Source organism: Pipistrellus hanaki (genome assembly GCF_964339955.1).
Source record: "Pipistrellus hanaki genome assembly, contig: scaffold_24, whole genome shotgun sequence".
NCBI lineage: Eukaryota > Metazoa > Chordata > Mammalia > Chiroptera > Vespertilionidae > Pipistrellus > Pipistrellus hanaki.
The window spans coordinates 4327636-4349828 of NW_028182302.1; positions in this window are offsets into that span (position 1 = coordinate 4327636).

A 22193-nucleotide genomic window follows, 5' to 3' on the forward strand; every position below is an offset into this window, starting at 1 on the left:
CTGAAATGTAGTACTACACTCTATAACACAGTTGAGAGACAATGTTCAATAGCTGCCTCAGTACTTAACAGTGTGTAGGAAGTTGTTTGATAAAGTGGGCAAAGCTTATACTTGGACCAGAAGGCAGAATATAGGAAACTACATGAAAAAATGATTAATTCAGTGAAAATGACTGTAAACAGATGAGAACTTGTTTAGAACAGCTGAAAGAGATTCTCCAAGTCAGTTCTTAGTGTAGAAAAGGTAGCTAAGATCCGGGAAATCCTTAATTCGAGTTAAGATTACATGAAACACTGTATGAATCCTATATTCTTTACTTAAAGGAGACTAGAGTGGTAAATGTGTGTTATACAAGGCAGAATACCATTGAAATAGAGAAAGAAACACGTTCGGCAGCTTTGGAAAGCCTTACACTTCACTGAAATGTAGTACTACACTTTATATAACACAGTTGAGAGACAATGTTCCCTAGCTCCCTCAGTTCATAACAGTGTGTAGGAAGTTGTTTGATAAAGTGGGCAAAGCTTATACTTGGACCAGAAGGCAGAATATAGGAAACTACATGAAAACATGATTAATTCAGTGAAAATGACTGTAAACAGATGTGAACTTGTTTAGAACAGCTGAAAGAGATTCTCCAAGTCAGTTCTTAGTGCAGAAAAGGTAGCTAAGATCCGGGAAATCCTTAATTCGAGTTAAGATTACATGAAACACTGTATGAATCCTATATTCTTTACTTAAAGGAGACTAGAGTGGTAAATGTGTGTTATACAAGGCAGAATACCATTGAAATAGAGAAAGAAACACGTTCGGCAGCTTTGGAAAGCCTTACAATTCACTGAAATGTAGTACTACACTTTATATAACACAGTTGAGAGACAATGTTCCCTAGCTCCCTCAGTTCATAACAGTGTGTAGGAAGTTGTTTGATAAAGTGGGCAAAGCTTATACTTGGACCAGAAGGCAGAATATAGGAAACTACATGAAAGCATGATTAATTCAGTGAAAATGACTGTAAACAGATGTGAACTTGTTTAGAACAGCTGAAAGAGATTCTCCAAGTCAGTTCTTAGTGCAGAAAAGGTAGCTAAGATCCGGGAAATCCTTAATTCGAGTTAAGATTACATGAAACACTGTATGAATCCTATATTCTTTACTTAAAGGAGACTAGAGTGGTAAATGTGTGTTATACAAGGCAGAATACCATTGAAATAGAGAAAGAAACACGTTCGGCAGCTTTGGATAGCCTTACACTTCACTGAAATGTAGTACTACACTCTATAACACAGTTGAGAGACAATGTTCAATAGCTGCCTCAGTACTTAACAGTGTGTAGGAAGTTGTTTGACAAAGTGGGCAAAGCTTATACTTGGGCCAGAAGGCAGAATATAGGAAACTACATGAAAACATGAATAATTCAGTGAAAATGACTGTAAACAGATGAGAACTGGTTTAGAACAGCTGAAAGAGAATCTCCAAGTCAGTTCTTAGTGTAGAAAAGGTAGGTAAGATAAGGGAAATACTTAATTCCAGTTAAGATCATATGAAACACTGTATGAATCCTATATTCTTTACTTAAAGGAGAGTACAGTGGTAAATGTGTGTTATACAAGGCAGAATACCATTGAAATAGAGAAAGAAACACGTTCGGCAGCTTTGGAAAGCCTTACACTTCACTGAAATGTAGTACTACACTCTATAACACAGTTGAGAGACAATGTTCAATAGCTGCCTCAGTACTTAACAGTGTGTAGGAAGTTGTTTGATAAAGTGGGCAAAGCTTATACTTGGACCAGAAGGCAGAATATAGGAAACTACATGAAAGCATGATTCATTCAGTGAAAATGACTGTAAAGAGATGTGAACTTGTTTAGAACAGCTGAAAGAGATTCTCCAAGTCAGTTCTTAGTGTAGAAAAGGTAGCTAAGATCCGGGAAATCCTTAATTCGAGTTAACATTACATGAAACACTGTATGAATCCTATATTCTTTACTTAAAGGAGACTAGAGTGGTAAATGTGTGTTATACAAGGCAGAATACCATTGAAATAGAGAAAGAAACACGTTCGGCAGCTTTGGAAAGCCTTACACTTCACTGAAATGTAGTACTACACTTTATATAACACAGTTGAGAGACAATGTTCCCTAGCTCCCTCAGTTCATAACAGTGTGTAGGAAGTTGTTTGATAAAGTGGGCAAAGCTTATACTTGGACCAGAAGGCAGAATATAGGAAACTACATGAAAACATGATTAATTCAGTGAAAATGACTGTAAACAGATGTGAACTTGTTTAGAACAGCTGAAAGAGATTCTCCAAGTCAGTTCTTAGTGCAGAAAAGGTAGCTAAGATCCGGGAAATCCTTAATTCGAGTTAAGATTACATGAAACACTGTATGAATCCTATATTCTTTACTTAAAGGAGACTAGAGTGGTAAATGTGTGTTATACAAGGCAGAATACCATTGAAATAGAGAAAGAAACACGTTCGGCAGCTTTGGAAAGCCTTACACTTCACTGAAATGTAGTACTACACTTTATATAACACAGTTGAGAGACAATGTTCCCTAGCTCCCTCAGTTCATAACAGTGTGTAGGAAGTTGTTTGATAAAGTGGGCAAAGCTTATACTTGGACCAGAAGGCAGAATATAGGAAACTACATGAAAACATGATTAATTCAGTGAAAATGACTGTAAACAGATGTGAACTTGTTTAGAACAGCTGAAAGAGATTCTCCAAGTCAGTTCTTAGTGCAGAAAAGGTAGCTAAGATCCGGGAAATCCTTAATTCGAGTTAAGATTACATGAAACACTGTATGAATCCTATATTCTTTACTTAAAGGAGACTAGAGTGGTAAATGTGTGTTATACAAGGCAGAATACCATTGAAATAGAGAAAGAAACACGTTCGGCAGCTTTGGATAGCCTTACACTTCACTGAAATGTAGTACTACACTCTATAACACAGTTGAGAGACAATGTTCAATAGCTGCCTCAGTACTTAACAGTGTGTAGGAAGTTGTTTGATAAAGTGGGCAAAGCTTATACTTGGACCAGAAGGCAGAATATAGGAAACTACATGAAAAAATGATTAATTCAGTGAAAATGACTGTAAACAGATGAGAACTTGTTTAGAACAGCTGAAAGAGATTCTCCAAGTCAGTTCTTAGTGTAGAAAAGGTAGCTAAGATCCGGGAAATCCTTAATTCGAGTTAAGATTACATGAAACACTGTATGAATCCTATATTCTTTACTTAAAGGAGACTAGAGTGGTAAATGTGTGTTATACAAGGCAGAATACCACTGAAATAGAGAAAGAAACACGTTCGGCAGCTTTGGAAAGCCTTACACTTCACTGAAATGTAGTACTACACTTTATATAACACAGTTGAGAGACAATGTTCCCTAGCTCCCTCAGTTCATAACAGTGTGTAGGAAGTTGTTTGATAAAGTGGGCAAAGCTTATACTTGGACCAGAAGGCAGAATATAGGAAACTACATGAAAACATGATTAATTCAGTGAAAATGACTGTAAACAGATGTGAACTTGTTTAGAACAGCTGAAAGAGATTCTCCAAGTCAGTTCTTAGTGCAGAAAAGGTAGCTAAGATCCGGGAAATCCTTAATTCGAGTTAAGATTACATGAAACACTGTATGAATCCTATATTCTTTACTTAAAGGAGACTAGAGTGGTAAATGTGTGTTATACAAGGCAGAATACCATTGAAATAGAGAAAGAAACACGTTCGGCAGCTTTGGAAAGCCTTACACTTCACTGAAATGTAGTACTACACTTTATATAACACAGTTGAGAGACAATGTTCCCTAGCTCCCTCAGTTCATAACAGTGTGTAGGAAGTTGTTTGATAAAGTGGGCAAAGCTTATACTTGGACCAGAAGGCAGAATATAGGAAACTACATGAAAGCATGATTAATTCAGTGAAAATGACTGTAAACAGATGTGAACTTGTTTAGAACAGCTGAAAGAGATTCTCCAAGTCAGTTCTTAGTGCAGAAAAGGTAGCTAAGATCCGGGAAATCCTTAATTCGAGTTAAGATTACATGAAACACTGTATGAATCCTATATTCTTTACTTAAAGGAGACTAGAGTGGTAAATGTGTGTTATACAAGGCAGAATACCATTGAAATAGAGAAAGAAACACGTTCGGCAGCTTTGGATAGCCTTACACTTCACTGAAATGTAGTACTACACTCTATAACACAGTTGAGAGACAATGTTCAATAGCTGCCTCAGTACTTAACAGTGTGTAGGAAGTTGTTTGATAAAGTGGGCAAAGCTTATACTTGGACCAGAAGGCAGAATATAGGAAACTACATGAAAACATGATTAATTCAGTGAAAATGACTGTAAACAGATGTGAACTTGTTTAGAACAGCTGAAAGAGATTCTCCAAGTCAGTTCTTAGTGTAGAAAAGGTAGCTAAGATCCGGGAAATCCTTAATTCGAGTTAAGATTACATGAAACACTGTATGAATCCTATATTCTTTACTTAAAGGAGACTAGAGTGGTAAATGTGTGTTATACAAGGCAGAATACCATTGAAATAGAGAAAGAAACACGTTCGGCAGCTTTGGAAAGCCTTACACTTCACTGAAATGTAGTACTACACTCTATAACACAGTTGAGAGACAATGTTCAATAGCTGCCTCAGTACTTAACAGTGTGTAGGAAGTTGTTTGATAAAGTGGGCAAAGCTTATACTTGGGCCAGAAGGCAGAATATAGGAAACTACATGAAAACATGAATAATTCAGTGAAAATGACTGTAAACAGATGAGAACTGGTTTAGAACAGCTGAAAGAGAATCTCCAAGTCAGTTCTTAGTGTAGAAAAGGTAGGTAAGATAAGGGAAATACTTAATTCCAGTTAAGATCATATGAAACACTGTATGAATCCTATATTCTTTACTTAAAGGAGAGTACAGTGGTAAATGTGTGTTATACAAGGCAGAATACCATTGAAATAGAGAAAGAAACACGTTCGGCAGCTTTGGAAAGCCTTACACTTCACTGAAATGTAGTACTACACTCTATAACACAGTTGAGAGACAATGTTCAATAGCTGCCTCAGTACTTAACAGTGTGTAGGAAGTTGTTTGATAAAGTGGGCAAAGCTTATACTTGGACCAGAAGGCAGAATATAGGAAACTACATGAAAGCATGATTCATTCAGTGAAAATGACTGTAAACAGATGTGAACTTGTTTAGAACAGCTGAAAGAGATTCTCCAAGTCAGTTCTTAGTGTAGAAAAGGTAGCTAAGATCCGGGAAATCCTTAATTCGAGTTAACATTACATGAAACACTGTATGAATCCTATATTCTTTACTTAAAGGAGACTAGAGTGGTAAATGTGTGTTATACAAGGCAGAATACCATTGAAATAGAGAAAGAAACACGTTCGGCAGCTTTGGAAAGCCTTACACTTCACTGAAATGTAGTACTACACTTTATATAACACAGTTGAGAGACAATGTTCCCTAGCTCCCTCAGTTCATAACAGTGTGTAGGAAGTTGTTTGATAAAGTGGGCAAAGCTTATACTTGGACCAGAAGGCAGAATATAGGAAACTACATGAAAACATGATTAATTCAGTGAAAATGACTGTAAAGAGATGTGAACTTGTTTAGAACAGCTGAAAGAGATTCTCCAAGTCAGTTCTTAGTGTAGAAAAGGTAGCTAAGATCCGGGAAATCCTTAATTCGAGTTAAGATTACATGAAACACTGTATGAATCCTATATTCTTTACTTAAAGGAGACTAGAGTGGTAAATGTGTGTTATACAAGGCAGAATACCATTGAAATAGAGAAAGAAACACGTTCGGCAGCTTTGGAAAGCCTTACACTTCACTGAAATGTAGTACTACACTTTATATAACACAGTTGAGAGACAATGTTCCCTAGCTCCCTCAGTTCATAACAGTGTGTAGGAAGTTGTTTGATAAAGTGGGCAAAGCTTATACTTGGACCAGAAGGCAGAATATAGGAAACTACATGAAAACATGATTAATTCAGTGAAAATGACTGTAAACAGATGTAAACTTGTTTAGAACAGCTGAAAGAGATTCTCCAAGTCAGTTCTTAGTGTAGAAAAGGTAGCTAAGATCCGGGAAATCCTTAATTCGAGTTAAGATTACATGAAACACTGTATGAATCCTATATTCTTTACTTAAAGGAGACTAGAGTGGTAAATGTGTGTTATACAAGGCAGAATACCATTGAAATAGAGAAAGAAACACGTTCGGCAGCTTTGGAAAGCCTTACACTTCACTGAAATGTAGTACTACACTCTATAACACAGTTGAGAGACAATGTTCAATAGCTGCCTCAGTACTTAACAGTGTGTAGGAAGTTGTTTGATAAAGTGGGCAAAGCTTATACTTGGGCCAGAAGGCAGAATATAGGAAACTACATGAAAGCATGATTCATTCAGTGAAAATGACTGTAAACAGATGTGAACTTGTTTAGAACAGCTGAAAGAGATTCTCCAAGTCAGTTCTTAGTGTAGAAAAGGTAGCTAAGATCCGGGAAATCCTTAATTCGAGTTAACATTACATGAAACACTGTATGAATCCTATATTCTTTACTTAAAGGAGACTAGAGTGGTAAATGTGTGTTATACAAGGCAGAATACCATTGAAATAGAGAAAGAAACACGTTCGGCAGCTTTGGAAAGCCTTACACTTCACTGAAATGTAGTACTACACTTTATATAACACAGTTGAGAGACAATGTTCCCTAGCTCCCTCAGTTCATAACAGTGTGTAGGAAGTTGTTTGATAAAGTGGGCAAAGCTTATACTTGGACCAGAAGGCAGAATATAGGAAACTACATGAAAACATGATTAATTCAGTGAAAATGACTGTAAAGAGATGTGAACTTGTTTAGAACAGCTGAAAGAGATTCTCCAAGTCAGTTCTTAGTGTAGAAAAGGTAGCTAAGATCCGGGAAATCCTTAATTCGAGTTAAGATTACATGAAACACTGTATGAATCCTATATTCTTTACTTAAAGGAGACTAGAGTGGTAAATGTGTGTTATACAAGGCAGAATACCATTGAAATAGAGAAAGAAACACGTTCGGCAGCTTTGGAAAGCCTTACACTTCACTGAAATGTAGTACTACACTTTATATAACACAGTTGAGAGACAATGTTCCCTAGCTCCCTCAGTTCATAACAGTGTGTAGGAAGTTGTTTGATAAAGTGGGCAAAGCTTATACTTGGACCAGAAGGCAGAATATAGGAAACTACATGAAAACATGATTAATTCAGTGAAAATGACTGTAAACAGATGTGAACTTGTTTAGAACAGCTGAAAGAGATTCTCCAAGTCAGTTCTTAGTGCAGAAAAGGTAGCTAAGATCCGGGAAATCCTTAATTCGAGTTAAGATTACATGAAACACTGTATGAATCCTGTATTCTTTACTTAAAGGAGACTAGAGTGGTAAATGTGTGTTATACAAGGCAGAATACCATTGAAATAGAGAAAGAAACACGTTCGGCAGCTTTGGATAGCCTTACACTTCACTGAAATGTAGTACTACACTCTATAACACAGTTGAGAGACAATGTTCAATAGCTGCCTCAGTACTTAACAGTGTGTAGGAAGTTGTTTGATAAAGTGGGCAAAGCTTATACTTGGACCAGAAGGCAGAATATAGGAAACTACATGAAAACATGATTAATTCAGTGAAAATGACTGTAAACAGATGTGAACTTGTTTAGAACAGCTGAAAGAGATTCTCCAAGTCAGTTCTTAGTGTAGAAAAGGTAGCTAAGATCCGGGAAATCCTTAATTCGAGTTAAGATTACATGAAACACTGTATGAATCCTATATTCTTTACTTAAAGGAGACTAGAGTGGTAAATGTGTGTTATACAAGGCAGAATACCATTGAAATAGAGAAAGAAACACGTTCGGCAGCTTTGGAAAGCCTTACACTTCACTGAAATGTAGTACTACACTCTATAACACAGTTGAGAGACAATGTTCAATAGCTGCCTCAGTACTTAACAGTGTGTAGGAAGTTGTTTGATAAAGTGGGCAAAGCTTATACTTGGGCCAGAAGGCAGAATATAGGAAACTACATGAAAACATGAATAATTCAGTGAAAATGACTGTAAACAGATGAGAACTTGTTTAGAATAGCTGAAAGAGAATCTCCAAGTCAGTTCTTAGTGTAGAAAAGGTAGGTAAGATAAGGGAAATACTTAATTCCAGTGAAGATCACATCTAACACTGTATGAATCCTATATTCTTTACTTAAAGGAGACTAGAGTGCTAAATGTGTGTTATACAAGGCAGAATACCATTGAAATAGAGAAAGAAACACGTTCGGCAGCTTTGGAAAGCCTTACACTTCACTGAAATGTAGTACTACACTCTATAACAGAGTTGAGAGACAATGTTCAATAGCTGCCTCAGTACTTAACAGTGTGTAGGAAGTTGTTTGATAAAGTGGGCAAAGCTTATACTTGGACCAGAAGGCAGAATATAGGAAACTACATGAAAGCATGATTCATTCAGTGAAAATGACTGTAAACAGATGTGAACTTGTTTAGAACAGCTGAAAGAGATTCTCCAAGTCAGTTCTTAGTGTAGAAAAGGTAGCTAAGATCCGGGAAATCCTTAATTCGAGTTAACATTACATGAAACACTGTATGAATCCTATATTCTTTACTTAAAGGAGACTAGAGTGGTAAATGTGTGTTATACAAGGCAGAATACCATTGAAATAGAGAAAGAAACACGTTCGGCAGCTTTGGAAAGCCTTACACTTCACTGAAATGTAGTACTACACTTTATATAACACAGTTGAGAGACAATGTTCCCTAGCTCCCTCAGTTCATAACAGTGTGTAGGAAGTTGTTTGATAAAGTGGGCAAAGCTTATACTTGGACCAGAAGGCAGAATATAGGAAACTACATGAAAGCATGATTCATTCAGTGAAAATGACTGTAAACAGATGTGAACTTGTTTAGAACAGCTGAAAGAGATTCTCCAAGTCAGTTCTTAGTGTAGAAAAGGTAGCTAAGATCCGGGAAATCCTTAATTCGAGTTAAGATTACATGAAACACTGTATGAATCCTATATTCTTTACTTAAAGGAGACTAGAGTGGTAAATGTGTGTTATACAAGGCAGAATACCATTGAAATAGAGAAAGAAACACGTTCGGCAGCTTTGGAAAGCCTTACACTTCACTGAAATGTAGTACTACACTCTATAACACAGTTGAGAGACAATGTTCAATAGCTGCCTCAGTACTTAACAGTGTGTAGGAAGTTGTTTGATAAAGTGGGCAAAGCTTATACTTGGGCCAGAAGGCAGAATATAGGAAACTACATGAAAACATGAATAATTCAGTGAAAATGACTGTAAACAGATGAGAACTGGTTTAGAACAGCTGAAAGAGAATCTCCAAGTCAGTTCTTAGTGTAGAAAAGGTAGGTAAGATAAGGGAAATACTTAATTCCAGTTAAGATCATATGAAACACTGTATGAATCCTATATTCTTTACTTAAAGGAGAGTACAGTGGTAAATGTGTGTTATACAAGGCAGAATACCATTGAAATAGAGAAAGAAACACGTTCGGCAGCTTTGGAAAGCCTTACACTTCACTGAAATGTAGTACTACACTCTATAACACAGTTGAGAGACAATGTTCAATAGCTGCCTCAGTACTTAACAGTGTGTAGGAAGTTGTTTGATAAAGTGGGCAAAGCTTATACTTGGACCAGAAGGCAGAATATAGGAAACTACATGAAAGCATGATTCATTCAGTGAAAATGACTGTAAGCAGATGTGAACTTGTTTAGAACAGCTGAAAGAGATTCTCCAAGTCAGTTCTTAGTGTAGAAAAGGTAGCTAAGATCCGGGAAATCCTTAATTCGAGTTAACATTACATGAAACACTGTATGAATCCTATATTCTTTACTTAAAGGAGACTAGAGTGGTAAATGTGTGTTATACAAGGCAGAATACCATTGAAATAGAGAAAGAAACACGTTCGGCAGCTTTGGAAAGCCTTACACTTCACTGAAATGTAGTACTACACTTTATATAACACAGTTGAGAGACAATGTTCCCTAGCTCCCTCAGTTCATAACAGTGTGTAGGAAGTTGTTTGATAAAGTGGGCAAAGCTTATACTTGGACCAGAAGGCAGAATATAGGAAACTACATGAAAACATGATTAATTCAGTGAAAATGACTGTAAACAGATGTAAACTTGTTTAGAACAGCTGAAAGAGATTCTCCAAGTCAGTTCTTAGTGTAGAAAAGGTAGCTAAGATCCGGGAAATCCTTAATTCGAGTTAAGATTACATGAAACACTGTATGAATCCTATATTCTTTACTTAAAGGAGACTAGAGTGGTAAATGTGTGTTATACAAGGCAGAATACCATTGAAATAGAGAAAGAAACACGTTCGGCAGCTTTGGAAAGCCTTACACTTCACTGAAATGTAGTACTACACTCTATAACACAGTTGAGAGACAATGTTCAATAGCTGCCTCAGTACTTAACAGTGTGTAGGAAGTTGTTTGATAAAGTGGGCAAAGCTTATACTTGGGCCAGAAGGCAGAATATAGGAAACTACATGAAAACATGAATAATTCAGTGAAAATGACTGTAAACAGATGAGAACTGGTTTAGAACAGCTGAAAGAGAATCTCCAAGTCAGTTCTTAGTGTAGAAAAGGTAGGTAAGATAAGGGAAATACTTAATTCCAGTTAAGATCATATGAAACACTGTATGAATCCTATATTCTTTACTTAAAGGAGAGTACAGTGGTAAATGTGTGTTATACAAGGCAGAATACCATTGAAATAGAGAAAGAAACACGTTCGGCAGCTTTGGAAAGCCTTACACTTCACTGAAATGTAGTACTACACTCTATAACACAGTTGAGAGACAATGTTCAATAGCTGCCTCAGTACTTAACAGTGTGTAGGAAGTTGTTTGATAAAGTGGGCAAAGCTTATACTTGGACCAGAAGGCAGAATATAGGAAACTACATGAAAGCATGATTCATTCAGTGAAAATGACTGTAAACAGATGTGAACTTGTTTAGAACAGCTGAAAGAGATTCTCCAAGTCAGTTCTTAGTGTAGAAAAGGTAGCTAAGATCCGGGAAATCCTTAATTCGAGTTAACATTACATGAAACACTGTATGAATCCTATATTCTTTACTTAAAGGAGACTAGAGTGGTAAATGTGTGTTATACAAGGCAGAATACCATTGAAATAGAGAAAGAAACACGTTCGGCAGCTTTGGAAAGCCTTACACTTCACTGAAATGTAGTACTACACTTTATATAACACAGTTGAGAGACAATGTTCCCTAGCTCCCTCAGTTCATAACAGTGTGTAGGAAGTTGTTTGATAAAGTGGGCAAAGCTTATACTTGGACCAGAAGGCAGAATATAGGAAACTACATGAAAACATGATTAATTCAGTGAAAATGACTGTAAACAGATGTGAACTTGTTTAGAACAGCTGAAAGAGATTCTCCAAGTCAGTTCTTAGTGTAGAAAAGGTAGCTAAGATCCGGGAAATCCTTAATTCGAGTTAAGATTACATGAAACACTGTATGAATCCTATATTCTTTACTTAAAGGAGACTAGAGTGGTAAATGTGTGTTATACAAGGCAGAATACCATTGAAATAGAGAAAGAAACACGTTCGGCAGCTTTGGAAAGCCTTACACTTCACTGAAATGTAGTACTACACTCTATAACACAGTTGAGAGACAATGTTCAATAGCTGCCTCTGTACTTAACAGTGTGTAGGAAGTTGTTTGATAAAGTGGGCAAAGCTTATACTTGGGCCAGAAGGCAGAATATAGGAAACTACATGAAAACATGAATAATTCAGTGAAAATGACTGTAAACAGATGAGAACTGGTTTAGAACAGCTGAAAGAGAATCTCCAAGTCAGTTCTTAGTGTAGAAAAGGTAGGTAAGATAAGGGAAATACTTAATTCCAGTTAAGATCATATGAAACACTGTATGAATCCTATATTCTTTACTTAAAGGAGAGTACAGTGGTAAATGTGTGTTATACAAGGCAGAATACCATTGAAATAGAGAAAGAAACACGTTCGGCAGCTTTGGAAAGCCTTACACTTCACTGAAATGTAGTACTACACTCTATAACACAGTTGAGAGACAATGTTCAATAGCTGCCTCAGTACTTAACAGTGTGTAGGAAGTTGTTTGATAAAGTGGGCAAAGCTTATACTTGGACCAGAAGGCAGAATATAGGAAACTACATGAAAGCATGATTCATTCAGTGAAAATGACTGTAAACAGATGTGAACTTGTTTAGAACAGCTGAAAGAGATTCTCCAAGTCAGTTCTTAGTGTAGAAAAGGTAGCTAAGATCCGGGAAATCCTTAATTCGAGTTAAGATTACATGAAACACTGTATGAATCCTATATTCTTTACTTAAAGGAGACTAGAGTGGTAAATGTGTGTTATACAAGGCAGAATACCATTGAAATAGAGAAAGAAACACGTTCGGCAGCTTTGGAAAGCCTTACACTTCACTGAAATGTAGTACTACACTCTATAACACAGTTGAGAGACAATGTTCAATAGCTGCCTCAGTACTTAACAGTGTGTAGGAAGTTGTTTGATAAAGTGGGCAAAGCTTATACTTGGGCCAGAAGGCAGAATATAGGAAACTACATGAAAACATGAATAATTCAGTGAAAATGACTGTAAACAGATGAGAACTGGTTTAGAACAGCTGAAAGAGAATCTCCAAGTCAGTTCTTAGTGTAGAAAAGGTAGGTAAGATAAGGGAAATACTTAATTCCAGTTAAGATCATATGAAACACTGTATGAATCCTATATTCTTTACTTAAAGGAGAGTACAGTGGTAAATGTGTGTTATACAAGGCAGAATACCATTGAAATAGAGAAAGAAACACGTTCGGCAGCTTTGGAAAGCCTTACACTTCACTGAAATGTAGTACTACACTTTATATAACACAGTTGAGAGACAATGTTCCCTAGCTCCCTCAGTTCATAACAGTGTGTAGGAAGTTGTTTGATAAAGTGGGCAAAGCTTATACTTGGACCAGAAGGCAGAATATAGGAAACTACATGAAAACATGATTAATTCAGTGAAAATGACTGTAAACAGATGAGAACTGGTTTAGAACAGCTGAAAGAGAATCTCCAAGTCAGTTCTTAGTGTAGAAAAGGTAGGTAAGATAAGGGAAATACTTAATTCCAGTTAAGATCATATGAAACACTGTATGAATCCTATATTCTTTACTTAAAGGAGAGTACAGTGGTAAATGTGTGTTATACAAGGCAGAATACCATTGAAATAGAGAAAGAAACACGTTCGGCAGCTTTGGAAAGCCTTACACTTCACTGAAATGTAGTACTACACTCTATAACACAGTTGAGAGACAATGTTCAATAGCTGCCTCAGTACTTAACAGTGTGTAGGAAGTTGTTTGATAAAGTGGGCAAAGCTTATACTTGGACCAGAAGGCAGAATATAGGAAACTACATGAAAGCATGATTCATTCAGTGAAAATGACTGTAAACAGATGTGAACTTGTTTAGAACAGCTGAAAGAGATTCTCCAAGTCAGTTCTTAGTGTAGAAAAGGTAGCTAAGATCCGGGAAATCCTTAATTCGAGTTAACATTACATGAAACACTGTATGAATCCTATATTCTTTACTTAAAGGAGACTGGAGTGGTAAATGTGTGTTATACAAGGCAGAATACCATTGAAATAGAGAAAGAAACACGTTCGGCAGCTTTGGAAAGCCTTACACTTCACTGAAATGTAGTACTACACTTTATATAACACAGTTGAGAGACAATGTTCCCTAGCTCCCTCAGTTCATAACAGTGTGTAGGAAGTTGTTTGATAAAGTGGGCAAAGCTTATACTTGGACCAGAAGGCAGAATATAGGAAACTACATGAAAACATGATTAATTCAGTGAAAATGACTGTAAACAGATGTGAACTTGTTTAGAACAGCTGAAAGAGATTCTACAAGTCTGTTCTTAGTGTAGAAAAGGTAGCTAAGATCCGGGAAATCCTTAATTCGAGTTAAGATTACATGAAACACTGTATGAATCCTATATTCTTTACTTAAAGGAGACTAGCGTGGTAAATGTGTGTTATACAAGGCAGAATACCATTGAAATAGAGAAAGAAACACGTTCGGCAGCTTTGGAAAGCCTTACACTTCACTGAAATGTAGTACTACACTTTATATAACACAGTTGAGAGACAATGTTCCCTAGCTCCCTCAGTTCATAACAGTGTGTAGGAAGTTGTTTGATAAAGTGGGCAAAGCTTATACTTGGACCAGAAGGCAGAATATAGGAAACTACATGAAAACATGATTAATTCAGTGAAAATGACTGTAAACAGATGTGAACTTGTTTAGAGCAGCTGAAAGAGATTCTCCAAGTCAGTTCTTAGTGCAGAAAAGGTAGCTAAGATCCGGGAAATCCTTAATTCGAGTTAAGATTACATGAAACACTGTATGAATCCTATATTCTTTACTTAAAGGAGACTAGAGTGGTAAATGTGTGTTATACAAGGCAGAATACCATTGAAATAGAGAAAGAAACACGTTCGGCAGCTTTGGAAAGCCTTACACTTCACTGAAATGTAGTACTACACTTTATATAACACAGTTGAGAGACAATGTTCCCTAGCTCCCTCAGTTCATAACAGTGTGTAGGAAGTTGTTTGATAAAGTGGGCAAAGCTTATACTTGGACCAGAAGGCAGAATATAGGAAACTACATGAAAACATGATTAATTCAGTGAAAATGACTGTAAACAGATGTAAACTTGTTTAGAACAGGTGAAAGAGATTCTCCAAGTCAGTTCTTAGTGTAGAAAAGGTAGCTAAGATCCGGGAAATCCTTAATTCGAGTTAAGATTACATGAAACACTGTATGAATCCTATATTCTTTACTTAAAGGAGACTAGAGTGGTAAATGTGTGTTATACAAGGCAGAATACCATTGAAATAGAGAAAGAAACACGTTCGGCAGCTTTGGAAAGCCTTACACTTCACTGAAATGTAGTACTACACTCTATAACACAGTTGAGAGACAATGTTCAATAGCTGCCTCAGTACTTAACAGTGTGTAGGAAGTTGTTTGATAAAGTGGGCAAAGCTTATACTTGGGCCAGAAGGCAGAATATAGGAAACTACCTGAAAACATGAATAATTCAGTGAAAATGACTGTAAACAGATGAGAACTGGTTTAGAACAGCTGAAAGAGAATCTCCAAGTCAGTTCTTAGTGTAGAAAAGGTAGGTAAGATAAGGGAAATACTTAATTCCAGTTAAGATCATATGAAACACTGTATGAATCCTATATTCTTTACTTAAAGGAGAGTACAGTGGTAAATGTGTGTTATACAAGGCAGAATACCATTGAAATAGAGAAAGAAACACGTTCGGCAGCTTTGGAAAGCCTTACACTTCACTGAAATGTAGTACTACACTCTATAACACAGTTGAGAGACAATGTTCAATAGCTGCCTCAGTACTTAACAGTGTGTAGGAAGTTGTTTGATAAAGTGGGCAAAGCTTATACTTGGACCAGAAGGCAGAATATAGGAAACTACATGAAAGCATGATTCATTCAGTGAAAATGACTGTAAACAGATGTGAACTTGTTTAGAACAGCTGAAAGAGATTCTCCAAGTCAGTTCTTAGTGTAGAAAAGGTAGCTAAGATCCGGGAAATCCTTAATTCGAGTTAACATTACATGAAACACTGTATGAATCCTATATTCTTTACTTAAAGGAGACTAAAGTGGTAAATGTGTGTTATACAAGGCAGAATACCATTGAAATAGAGAAAGAAACACGTTCGGCAGCTTTGGAAAGCCTTACACTTCACTGAAATGTAGTACTACACTTTATATAACACAGTTGAGAGACAATGTTCCCTAGCTCCCTCAGTTCATAACAGTGTGTAGGAAGTTGTTTGATAAAGTGGGCAAAGCTTATACTTGGACCAGAAGGCAGAATATAGGAAACTACATGAAAACATGATTAATTCAGTGAAAATGACTGTAAACAGATGTGAACTTGTTTAGAACAGCTGAAAGAGATTCTCCAAGTCAGTTCTTAGTGTAGAAAAGGTAGCTAAGATCCGGGAAATCCTTAATTCGAGTTAAGATTACATGAAACACTGTATGAATCCTATATTCTTTACTTAAAGGAGACTAGAGTGGTAAATTTGTGTTATACAAGGCAGAATACCATTGAAATAGAGAAAGAAACACGTTCGGCAGCTTTGGAAAGCCTTACACTTCACTGAAATGTAGTACTACACTTTATATAACACAGTTGAGAGACAATGTTCCCTAGCTCCCTCAGTTCATAACAGTGTGTAGGAAGTTGTTTGATAAAGTGGGCAAAGCTTATACTTGGACAAGAAGGAAGAATATAGGAAACTACATGAAAACATGATTAATTCAGTGAAAATGACTGTAAACAGATGTGAACTTGTTTAGAACAGCTGAAAGAGATTCTCCAAGTCAGTTCTTAGTGCAGAAAAGGTAGCTAAGATCCGGGAAATCCTTAATTCGAGTTAAGATTACATGAAACACTGTATGAATCCTATATTCTTTACTTAAAGGAGACTAGAGTGGTAAATGTGTGTTATACAAGGCAGAATACCATTGAAATAGAGAAAGAAACACGTTCGGCAGCTTTGGAAAGCCTTACACTTCACTGAAATGTAGTACTACACTTTATATAACACAGTTGAGAGACAATGTTCCCTAGCTCCCTCAGTTCATAACAGTGTGTAGGAAGTTGTTTGATAAAGTGGGCAAAGCTTATACTTGGACCAGAAGGCAGAATATAGGAAACTACATGAAAACATGATTAATTCAGTGAAAATGACTGTAAACAGATGTGAACTTGTTTAGAACAGCTGAAAGAGATTCTCCAAGTCAGTTCTTAGTGTAGAAAAGGTAGCTAAGATCCGGGAAATCCTTAATTCGAGTTAAGATTACATGAAACACTGTATGAATCCTATATTCTTTACTTAAAGGAGACTAGAGTGGTAAATGTGTGTTATACAAGGCAGAGTACCATTGAAATAGAGAAAGAAACACGTTCGGCAGCTTTGGAAAGCCTTACACTTCACTGAAATGTAGTACTACACTTTATATAACACAGTTGAGAGACAATGTTCCCTAGCTCCCTCAGTTCATAACAGTGTGTAGGAAGTTGTTTGATAAAGTGGGCAAAGCTTATACTTGGGCCAGAAGGCAGAATATAGGAAACTACATGAAAACATGAATAATTCAGTGAAAATGACTGTAAACAGATGAGAACTGGTTTAGAACAGCTGAAAGAGAATCTCCAAGTCAGTTCTTAGTGTAGAAAAGGTAGGTAAGATAAGGGAAATACTTAATTCCAGTTAAGATCATATGAAACACTGTATGAATCCTATATTCTTTACTTAAAGGAGAGTACAGTGGTAAATGTGTGTTATACAAGGCAGAATACCATTGAAATAGAGAAAGAAACACGTTCGGCAGCTTTGGAAAGCCTTACACTTCACTGAAATGTAGTACTACACTCTATAACACAGTTGAGAGACAATGTTCAATAGCTGCCTCAGTACTTAACAGTGTGTAGGAAGTTGTTTGATAAAGTGGGCAAAGCTTATACTTGGACCAGAAGGCAGAATATAGGAAACTACATGAAAGCATGATTCATTCAGTGAAAATGACTGTAAACAGATGTGAACTTGTTTAGAACAGCTGAAAGACAATCTCCAAGTCAGTTCTTAGTGTACAAAAGGTACCTAAGATAAGGAATTCCTTAATTCCAGTTAAGATCACATGAAACACTGTATGAATCCTATATTCTTTACTTAAAGGAGACTAGAGTGGTAAATGTGTGTTATACAAGGCAGAATACCATTGAAATAGAGAAAGAAACACGTTCGGCAGGTTTGGATAGCCTTACACTTCACTGAAATGTAGTACTACACTCTATAACACAGTTGAGAGACAATGTTCAATAGCTGCCTCAGTACTTAACAGTGTGTAGGAAGTTGTTTGATAAAGTGGGCAAAGCTTATACTTGGACCAGAAGGCAGAATATAGGAAACTACATGAAAACATGATTAATTCAGTGAAAATGACTGTAAACAGATGTGAACTTGTTTAGAACAGCTGAAAGAGATTCTCCAAGTCAGTTCTTAGTGTAGAAAAGGTAGCTAAGATCCGGGAAATCCTTAATTCGAGTTAAGATTACATGAAACACTGTATGAATCCTATATTCTTTACTTAAAGGAGACTAGAGTGGTAAATGTGTGTTATACAAGGCAGAATACCATTGAAATAGAGAAAGAAACACGTTCGGCAGCTTTGGAAAGCCTTACACTTCACTGAAATGTAGTACTACACTTTATATAACACAGTTGAGAGACAATGTTCCCTAGCTCCCTCAGTTCATAACAGTGTGTAGGAAGTTGTTTGATAAAGTGGGCAAAGCTTATACTTGGACCAGAAGGCAGAATATAGGAAACTACTTGAAAACATGATTAATTCAGTGAAAATGACTGTAAACAGATGTGAACTTGTTTAGAACAGCTGAAAGAGATTCTCCAAGTCAGTTCTTAGTGTAGAAAAGGTAGCTAAGATCCGGGAAATCCTTAATTCGAGTTAAGATTACATGAAACACTGTAAGAATACTATATTGTTTACTTAAAGGAGAATAGAGTGGTAAATGTGTGTTATACAAGGCAGAATACCATTGAAATAGAGAAAGAAACACGTTCGGCAGCTTTGGAAAGCCTTACACTTCACTGAAATTTAGTACTACACTTTATATAACACAGTTGAGAGACAATGTTCCCTAGCTCCCTCAGTTCATAACAGTGTGTAGGAAGTTGTTTGATAAAGTGGGCAAAGCTTATACTTGGACCAGAAGGCAGAATATAGGAAACTACATGAAAACATGATTAATTCAGTGAAAATGACTGTAAAGAGATGTCAACTTGTTTAGAACAGCTGAAAGAGATTCTCCAAGTCAGTTCTTAGTGTACAAAAGGTACCTAAGATAAGGAAAATACTTAATTCCAGTTAAGATCACATGAAACACTGTATGAATCCTGTATTCTTTACTTAAAGGAGACTAGAGTGGTAAATGTGTGTTATACAAGGCAGAATACCATTGAAATAGAGAAAGAAACACGTTCGGCAGCTTTGGAAAGCCTTACACTTCACTGAAATGTAGTACTACACTTTATATAACACAGTTGAGAGACAATGTTCCCTAGCTCCCTCAGTTCATAACAGTGTGTAGGAAGTTGTTTGATAAAGTGGGCAAAGCTTATACTTGGACCAGAAGGCAGAATATAGGAAACTACATGAAAACATGATTAATTCAGTGAAAATGACTGTAAACAGATTTGAACTTGTTTAGAACAGCTGAAAGAGATTCTCCAAGTCAGTTCTTAGTGCAGAAAAGGTAGCTAAGATCCGGGAAATCCTTAATTCGAGTTAAGATTACATGAAACACTGTATGAATCCTATATTCTTTACTTAAAGGAGACTAGAGTGGTAAATGTGTGTTATACAAGGCAGAATACCATTGAAATAGAGAAAGAAACACGTTCGGCAGCTTTGGATAGCCTTACACTTCACTGAAATGTAGTACTACACTCTATAACACAGTTGAGAGACAATGTTCAATAGCTGCCTCAGTACTTAACAGTGTGTAGGAAGTTGTTTGATAAAGTGGGCAAAGCTTATACTTGGACCAGAAGGCAGAATATAGGAAACTACATGAAAACATGATTAATTCAGTGAAAATGACTGTAAACAGATGTGAACTTGTTTAGAACAGCTGAAAGAGATTCTCCAAGTCAGTTCTTAGTGTAGAAAAGGTAGCTAAGATCCGGGAAATCCTTAATTCGAGTTAAGATTACATGAAACACTGTATGAATCCTATATTCTTTACTTAAAGGAGACTAGAGTGGTAAATGTGTGTTATACAAGGCAGAATACCATTGAAATAGAGAAAGAAACACGTTCGGCAGCTTTGGAAAGCCTTACACTTCACTAAAATGTAGTACTACACTTTATATAACACAGTTGAGAGACAATGTTCCCTAGCTCCCTCAGTTCATAACAGTGTGTAGGAAGTTGTTTGATAAAGTGGGCAAAGCTTATACTTGGACCAGAAGGCAGAATATAGGAAACTACATGAAAACATGATTAATTCAGTGAAAATGACTGTAAACAGATGTGAACTTGTTTAGAACAGCTGAAAGAGATTCTCCAAGTCAGTTCTTAGTGCAGAAAAGGTAGCTAAGATCCGGGAAATCCTTAATTCGAGTTAAGATTACATGAAACACTGTATGAATCCTATATTCTTTACTTAAAGGAGACTAGAGTGGTAAATGTGTGTTATACAAGGCAGAATACCATTGAAATAGAGAAAGAAACACGTTCGGCAGCTTTGGATAGCCTTACACTTAACTGAAATGTAGTACTACACTCTATAACACAGTTGAGAGACAATGTTCCCTAGCTCCCTCAGTTCATAACTGTGTGTAGGAAGTTGTTTGATAAAGTGGGCAAAGCTTATACTTGGGCCAGAAGGCAGAATATAGGAAACTACATGAAAACATGAATAATTCAGTGAAAATGACTGTAAACAGATGAGAACTTGTTTAGAACAGCTGAAAGACAATCTCCAAGTCAGTTCTTAGTGTACAAAAGGTACCTAAGATAAGGAATTCCTTAATTCCAGTTAAGATCACATGAAACACTGTATGAATCCTATATTCTTTACTTAAAGGAGACTAGAGTGGTAAATGTGTGTTATACAAGGCAGAATACCATTGAAATAGAGAAAGAAACACGTTCGGCAGGTTTGGATAGCCTTACACTTCACTGAAATGTAGTACTACACTCTATAACACAGTTGAGAGACAATGTTCAATAGCTGCCTCAGTACTTAACAGTGTGTAGGAAGTTGTTTGATAAAGTGGGCAAAGCTTATACTTGGACCAGAAGGCAGAATATAGGAAACTACATGAAAACATGATTAATTCAGTGAAAATGACTGTAAACAGATGTGAACTTGTTTAGAACAGCTGAAAGAGATTCTCCAAGTCAGTTCTTAGTGTAGAAAAGGTAGCTAAGATCCGGGAAATCCTTAATTCGAGTTAAGATTACATGAAACACTGTATGAATCCTATATTCTTTACTTAAAGGAGACTAGAGTGGTAAATGTGTGTTATACAAGGCAGAATACCATTGAAATAGAGAAAGAAACACGTTCGGCAGCTTTGGAAAGCCTTACACTTCACTGAAATGTAGTACTACACTTTATATAACACAGTTGAGAGACAATGTTCCCTAGCTCCCTCAGTTCATAACAGTGTGTAGGAAGTTGTTTGATAAAGTGGGCAAAGCTTATACTTGGACCAGAAGGCAGAATATAGGAAACTACTTGAAAACATGATTAATTCAGTGAAAATGACTGTAAACAGATGTGAACTTGTTTAGAACAGCTGAAAGAGATTCTCCAAGTCAGTTCTTAGTGTAGAAAAGGTAGCTAAGATCCGGGAAATCCTTAATTCGAGTTAAGATTACATGAAACACTGTAAGAATACTATATTGTTTACTTAAAGGAGAATAGAGTGGTAAATGTGTGTTATACAAGGCAGAATACCATTGAAATAGAGAAAGAAACACGTTCGGCAGCTTTGGAAAGCCTTACACTTCACTGAAATGTAGTACTACACTTTATATAACACAGTTGAGAGACAATGTTCCCTAGCTCCCTCAGTTCATAACAGTGTGTAGGAAGTTGTTTGATAAAGTGGGCAAAGCTTATACTTGGACCAGAAGGCAGAATATAGGAAACTACATGAAAACATGATTAATTCAGTGAAAATGACTCTAAAGAGATGTCAACTTGTTTAGAACAGCTGAAAGAGATTCTCCAAGTCAGTTCTTAGTGTACAAAAGGTACCTAAGATAAGGAAAATCCTTAATTCCAGTTAAGATCACATGAAACACTGTATGAATCCTGTATTCTTTACTTAAAGGAGACTAGAGTGGTAAATGTGTGTTATACAAGGCAGAATACCATTGAAATAGAGAAAGAAACACGTTCGGCAGCTTTGGAAA